Source organism: Gavia stellata, chromosome 8, assembly GCF_030936135.1.
Source record: "Gavia stellata isolate bGavSte3 chromosome 8, bGavSte3.hap2, whole genome shotgun sequence".
NCBI classification, from domain to species: Eukaryota; Metazoa; Chordata; class Aves; order Gaviiformes; family Gaviidae; genus Gavia; species Gavia stellata.
In genome coordinates this window covers 476023-483969 of record NC_082601.1, presented here as the reverse complement: position 1 = coordinate 483969, position 7947 = coordinate 476023, and positions in this window count along the sequence as shown.

Sequence of the window (7947 nt, the reverse complement as noted above, 5' to 3'; positions counted from 1 at the left end):
AGTAATCTGCTTCTGGAAAATTATTTATATTCTGGCCAAGGATTTAATGCAAAATGAGATCTTCTAGGAAAAGGATTGTCTTTTCCCGAGTTATACTCAGCCTTCCCCTGAATGCTAGATTAACTAGACGCCCGATTGTTCTGGCCAATTTGTGCTTAACATATACCTTTCCTGGTGCCTGGAAGGGATTCGACATATCCTGGCACACAATAGAAATGGGTAACTGTGGTAAGTTGCACCCTGCTGTGAGGAGTTACTCACATACTGTGGGAATGGAGATATCTGAGATCCTTATTTCTATCCTGTATCCCTAGAGTGGTTGGAGACATTCCTATTCTAGCTGTGTGCAAATCACTCTGTGGGAATTCAACCTGTTACTGCAGTGCTTTGTCATTGCAGTTCTGTAAACACCCATGTTGTGATGTAACATTAACATCGCTGCAAGTGGCAGTGAATAAACCAAAGGATCTGACTACCCTTGTGTTTGTTCCTTATTTGATTTTGCAGTTTGTTTTTTTATTTTTAATGTTATTTAAACTGTTTAAAGTAGTATGTTCAGGGTAGGGATGGCATGCTCAATGTAGAAGGTAGCTATAGAAAATTACTTGCGTGACATAAATCAGGTAGTCATACAGTCATTGCCTATGGGTGTAATAGTATACAGGACCTTTTAAACAGAACTACTCTGTGCAATGCGCACTTAGGAAGTTCAATACCATATGGATTAATTAAGTATCTACAGTAACTCAAGTTCTGGAAGCGTAGTGTCTACTGTATCGGTGAACTGGAGTTATGCACCATAGGCTCAGCATATGCTTCTAAGAGGCTTCTAAGAAGCCTGGAAAAACAAATCCGTGCATGTGTTGCAGCAGTGCCTAGCATCTGTATATGTACGGAACATCTGGAGCGATGGTATGGTAGTTCCAAACAGCCTAGCAGAAGGCCTGCTTTAGCGTAAAGTATCTTCCATGTTCTACCTGTGTAAAATTTTCAGGTCTAAAAAGATGACCTAACAAGAAGTCAGGAGGTCTAATTTTGATAAACTCAGTTTCATGGGTTTACTAAATGTAAAGGAGGAGCAAGCTCCTCTTCTGCTAGAACACATATCTTGCAGAGCAAGAAATCCTGGCAATTTATCTATTTAATTTCCTGCTTCTGGAGGATGTTTTCCCCTGTGGTGGTATTACAAGTAGCGTTTCATACTTGCTTTTTATGTCAATAGCACTTACTAGTCTTTGGAGCGAATCTGAAAGATTTGTATAGAGAACAAACTAAACTCTTCTGCTTAAATACATTATAACTAAGAACATTCTATAATTAAGAGCACTCCCTTTTCAACTGAGTCTTTTACTCACCTGTTGTATTTTAACAGGTGCACTGTCAGGTGCATTATTTTCTCTAATTTATTTCTATTTATTAAGGTGTCATGCTTATAATAGTATGCTTAATAACAAGAGCTAAACAGGACACTAAAACTGTATTTTGAACTTCTAGATAATAGATAACTTAGTTTTTCATCCTGCTTGTGCCTTCCATTCTGTGTGTCATTTTAGTTTATGTTTGCACCATTATTAATGATACTATGATGAATTGGTTGTGTCTTCTGTTTTAGGGAATTTGTTTTATTTAGTTCAAGTCTTAATTTCATAGAACCATAGAATCGTTTAGGTTGGAGAAGACCTTTAAGATCATCAAGTCCAACCGTAAACCTAACCCTGCCAAGTCCACCACTAAACCATGTCCCTAAGCGCCTCATCCACACGTCTTTTAAATACCTCCAGGGGTGGGGACTCCACCACCTCTGTTCCAGTGTCTGACAACCCTTTCAGTGAAGAAGCTTTTCCTAATATCCAGCCTGAACCTCCCCTGGCACAACTTGAGGCCGTTTCCTCTTGTTCTATCGCTAGTCACTTGGGAGAAGAGACCAACACCCACCTCCCCACAACCCCCTTTCAGGCAGTTGTAGAGAGCGATGAGGTCTCCCCTCAGCCTCCTCTTCTCCAGACTGAACACCCCCAGCTCCCTCGGCCGCTCCTCATCAGACTTGTGCTCCAGACCCCTCACCAGCTTTGTCGCCCTTCTCTGGACACACTCCAGCACCTCAATGTCCTTCTTGGAGTGAGGGGCCCAAAACTGAACACAGCATTCGAGGTGCGGCCTCACCAGCGCCGAGTACAGGGGCACGATCCCCTCCCTGCTCCTGCTGCCACACCATTTCTGATACAGGCCAGGATGCCGTTGGCCTTCTTGGCCACCTGGGCACACTGCCGGCTCATATTCAGCCGGCTGTCGACCAACACCCCCAGGTCCTTTTCTGCCGGGCAGCTTTCCAGCCACTCGTCCCCAAGCCTGGAGCGTTGCGTGGGGTTGTTGTGACCCAAGTGCAGGACCCGGCACTTGGCCTTGTTGAACCTCATATGCTTGGCCTCGGCCCATCGCTCCAGCCTGTCCAGATCCCTCTGCAGAGCCTTCCTGCCCTCCAGCAGATCAACACTCCTGCCCAAGTTGGTGTCATCTGCAAACTTACTGAGGGTGCACTCGATCCCCTCATCCAGACCATTGATAAGGATATTAAACAAGACCGGCCCCAGTACTGAGCCCTGGAACACCACTTGTGACTGGCCGCCAACTGGATTTAACTCCATTCACCACAATTTAGTACTTTGCTTTCATTATTTAAATATGAACTACAGCTAAATTCAGAACATAAGGAACAAGTACAGTTGGTTTGCTAGAAAAATTGAAACCTTGCCGGAAGCCTATTTTCAGGCTTCTTGAGGATTATTACAAATGATGCAGGCATTCCACAAGAATGGCATGGTTTCAGGAAATTGTTTCTTCTGTTGATCTTCGTGTTTTGATGGACACGATGTTGTTTAATATGCAGTTGTTTTTATCTGTAGACCTCCAAACACCATAGAGATGGGAACGACTGAAGCCAAGTGGCAATGAAAGCAGTGAAAACAGATTTCAGTAAATGTTGATTGGTTCAACATGTTGGTAAACTTGAGAACGTCACACATTCTGTTTGATGGCCTGAGTAAGACGTACATGTTTTGCTGGACTTCTCTGCAGGGATGAATTTCGTCTTGGGCAAGGAAGTCTCTGCCTTTAAGCACTTGACACTCCCAGGTTGGGTGGTGCTTGACAGAGGTATTTGGGAATTTGGCAGTGTACAGCTTTTAACTGGCCTGGAATGAACTATATATTTGCTGTTAAGTGTACAGACTGAGGTCTGAATTGAGAGTGTGTGACTTCTGACTCCTGCGTGAAACTGCAGCAGATGAAGTGGCAAAGAAATTACACATGGCAAATCTGGGAAGTTACAATAAGAGAGAACTATAACAAAAGACTTAATTTTAGTAAATAAGTATTAACTGTTGTTTAAAGCCTCTATCCCTTCCAAGACATACTTGTTCAGCCTGTTCCTCTCTTAGTAGAATGTACAGATTTGCAAATAGTTTCAAGCACAGTAACCTCTCCCTAGTGTACAAAACCGAGAAGTTCTGGTAACTGGTACACACATAAGCCCAAGCATTTACTGAGTTCATCTTTAGTTTCAGTGTTAGAGGAGTATATTTCTAGAATGTAAAAAAATTCCTTCGTCTAATCGGTGTCATCTGCGATACTCATACTGTGATTGTTCTGTCGTGCATAGCTCCCATAACAGGTTCACAGTAAAGGACAACCTTGCTGTCCGTGAGGACTGGTGTTTCAACATGCTGCCATTCCTCCTGTTCCCTTCCTGCATCTTCTAGACTATCCTCTCCTGCTTGGTGTGAGCAGGACAGATACTTGCAGCTGATGAGTTTAGCTGGAGAAATGTGCGCTTCACACTTTTGGACCACTTGTGAGTTAAATCTTTTTAAAGAGAGTAGGTGTCATGGGATTCTTTGCAGATACCAGGATTCCATTTGTTTTGCCTTCCAGGCCTCTAGCTTTGTCACTGTTTCTTGTCCTCCCCGCTGTCAGCTGAAGGGCTGCTACTATGCCAGCACTCTGCAGAATACGTTATTGAACTAGGCCTGTACTCTTAACTGTTTTCAGTCTTGCTGAGCTACTGTAAACTCTAAAGGCGCTTTGATTGCCCTGGTGAAACCAGTCATAGCTTTCCCTTTATTCAGCAAAACCATGCAGAGAACAATGATGCAAGGTAATAGCATGTTTATTATTCTTGTCAAACCTGGTCATGGGATTCTACTCCTGGCCATTATTCCACTCTTGCTGAATTTTAGTGAAAAACTTTTAGATAATTTATTAACAGAAATTTCAGTCTGGCACTTCATTTATAACAGGCTACCAATGTTTAGTTCATTCTTCAATTGAAGAGAAGGACTATTACAATTCTGGAGTCTGAGTATTGTTGACTCTCCAGCTAAGAGAGTCTCCAGCTAAAAGAGAGTCTCCAACTCTCCAGTTGTTTGCTGACACTTAAGATTTTATAGAGGTTTATGACTCATATCAAGAGTAGCTTAAGAAATTTCAATAGTTCTTAATTATTCTGTGTATACTATTTTTGCCACAAGAGGTTGCTGTATGCCTACAGCTTGTTCAGGTTCGGCCAGCTGAGCTTGCCTCAGAGAACACAGCTATTTTCTTACAAGGAGGTATATTTTAATCTGCTGAAAAAGTTTCAAAGAAAAAAAGTAAGAGATTAGTCTATGAAAGCATCATTTGGTATTTCATAGAGGACATGACTCTAGAAGTTGTAAAGACACAAAGGGCATAACCTGATGGTAACAAAAAGTGGTATCTGATTCCTTATCCCTCTTACGTTCCTGTGTTTGCAGCTGTAGTCGATCACAAAGGAAACACAGAACAAGGAACAGGTTAAAGTGCATACTATATTTGGTATCAGGTAAGTTTACACAATTAAGATTTGCTGGTTTTGTAGATGCTTTCATATTGTGTTTCTAAATGTGGTCACTTCAGAACAAATTCATTGCCTCATGAACCAGGCAATGTTGAAAAGTTGGATACAGCATTTTATATTCAACATTTAGGTATAAAGGGATGAAATTTCTGAAACTGACTTAATTTACACACAGTGCTTTTCTCTTGTATTTTGGGTTTACTTCTGGTGATTAATTCAGAAGTTAGTTTTATATAAAGGAATGATTAAGACTTTTCCTATGCTATTATAAAAAATGTTTTATGTAATAGCCATCATTTTAGTTGCACAATATGCTTTTACTGTATACTGAAATAGAACAGTCACTAAAATTAAGGTTGACTTTCAAATTTAAATCCAACCTTCTACTTTCATTGTTCATTACTTTCTTAAATTCCTTTTAGTTTAAATTTTCCATATTTGGTATGTTTCTTCAAAGTTAAAGAGTTGGAGCAAACTCTGAGCTATCTTTAAGCTGCACAAGCCTGAAATATTTGTTCTTTATATGTTACTATCAAGAAACATCAAAAACAATGAAAAGCAAGATTATCTATTAAAAAACCAGCTGAAACCGAAAACTTTTAGCTTGGTTTATTCTATGGATCTCAGCCTTGGAAAGTAAAACAAGTCAAAAAGCCAAATTTGGAATGAGATGATGATTTTGTTGGAGCTGTTCACAGATGCCAGTCAAAGATGGGTAGGCATATAATTGCTTGTCCACAGTGTGTATGCATTTGAACTCTTCTATACAAAAGTCTTCCAAGGTTTCTAAAGACAGTACTTAAAATACGTTACAAAGAGCCATCCAATTATGTTGAAAACTCTAGCTGCTAGTCCTTTAGTAGCAGTCTAAAATTGGCCTTGCTACCTTGAATTGTAATGAATAAAAAGAAAAAAAGGGGGGTGGGGGGAGGGGGTGGCAGAATGTCCCAAAACTCTGCAGGCCTTGGCTGTAAGGAATTTAGAAATTTGGCTAGCAAAATTGGATATACTGCATGCATCTGCTCTTTTAAATGATACACTGTTCTAAACTAATAAGCTCACACTTCACGCATTGAAGAACCTTAAGTTTGAAGCTAGTAGGGATGGTAGAATGATAATAAACTCAGAATATTATTATTTTTTTTTAACCAACCCTACTTTTCCTTTCAAAAGGAACAACAAGGACTACTCACCTCTGGTATCTTCCCCAGCTCATGCACAAACTTTCAGTAGCCTGGTGTATGCATTGTGCCTTCAAACACTGCCAGTGAGGCACAAAGCATTTTGGTTTTATGGCTCACTGATTAAAACCAAATTCTTATTTTAAAGAACAGTCTCTAATATTTGTAACAAAAATGTGAAAGAACACTGTTTTCACTATGCTTGGGTTCCAGCTTGGTGGGGCAAAAAATCCCTGTTCTGAGAAGGACCTCAGCAGCACTCACCTTTTCAACAGTGTGCTTACAGAGCTGAACTGTAGTAACTGAAGAACTCCATTAGGTCTCTTTTGAGACAGTCTTTCCCAACAGAATCTTCAGAAACATAAATTAATACTGTATGTCAGACCTATTGCCATAGAAGTATAAAGAAAAAATACCCTAGTGAAACAGCACAGATTACTAGCCATAACCACAGCTCTCCTTACTTCCATGATTGTTTTCATCAGATAGATGTTTCTAGTGCTTCCAGCTTTTCAAGACATTAATTGGTTATTTTTTTGAATTTTTTTTGTTACATCTTGGGGATTGCCAAGGTACAAGGTGTTATAAGGCATTATTTCCTACCAATCAAAATACTTTTTTTTCCATTGAAACTACTACTGTGTTCAGTATTTTCCACATGGGCATTCATTTCCAGACAAATACTATTAGTAGTTCTTCAAATATAAAGCATGTGTGTCCCTTAGTCTTTGATTTTACTGTAGGTAGGAGCACATAATTCATAATATAGTAAGCCTCTCAAACTTTATGATCTGAAAACTTTTTTCCATTTTCTAAAGTGCATTTTCTGAACTGATGCTTTATGCTAAATAAATACACTAAAATAAAAAAAGTAAATAATAAAAAAAAGACTAAAAAACCCAAACAAACCCAAACCCTGCTCTTTGCACCAGTTTGTATTAGTTATTTTGGTACAGGAAAGGAAAGGGAGGGAGCCTAAAGGGCAAAGCAGAAATTCTAGCTTGTCTCAGATTGGTCTCTAGGACATGTTACTAGCGTCTTCTTCCTGCTGCCTTCTTTTGCAGCAGTTTTGCTTCCACCATTATATTCTGTCATCATACTGTATTTTTTTTCTTCAAATGACTCTATAAAGAAATTGGAATGCTTGAGTGTTAATAGATGATAGATGAATTGTTATAGAAGGAGCAGAGAGACAGGAAAACCTAAGGAGATAAAAGGTCTTAATCATTGGACCCAATTCTTCTTTCAGCTAAGAGTATACCATTTTCACTTAAGTGGTTGACATATATTTATTCTTTTATATATATATATAAAGCTAATTCTGGCACACGCAATCCATAGACAGTCCAGGTAGCCAAATCATCACTTGCTGCTTGAACAGTAATTAAAAATCCATGTGCATCATGTAAAAGATTCCCTAATTCAGACCTTTAAACGTTTCATATCATTAGTTCTAACTTCTTAGCATCTCATTGCATAGGCAATGAGTAACTGGTCACTCATTTTCAATAACTGCCTTTAGAGCTTCCTAAGTTAAAAGAGGGCTACATGAGAAATTGGAAATGAACAAGAGTTCTCGTAAGTGTAGGGATTTGTCCTGTGGTTTCTTGGGTTTCAAGCAGGAGGCTACATAAAGTGCACTAAAATTTCCACCCTACATTTTTCGCTAAATTGTATTGCTCTTTGTTGTTGTTTCCTGTAACCAAGAGTAATTTTTTAAATACTCAAGGTCTGTTATGTTCCCTTAAAAGATTCCCTGATGTTAGTTAGTTCTATCACTGAAAGTGAGACAGAATGTATTATGAATATGATTTTTCTAATTAGTAGCCCTTATCAATATTTCAAGCATCAGTGGCTCCTTAGGAGTTCAGAGGTGTGACCATGCTGCAGATG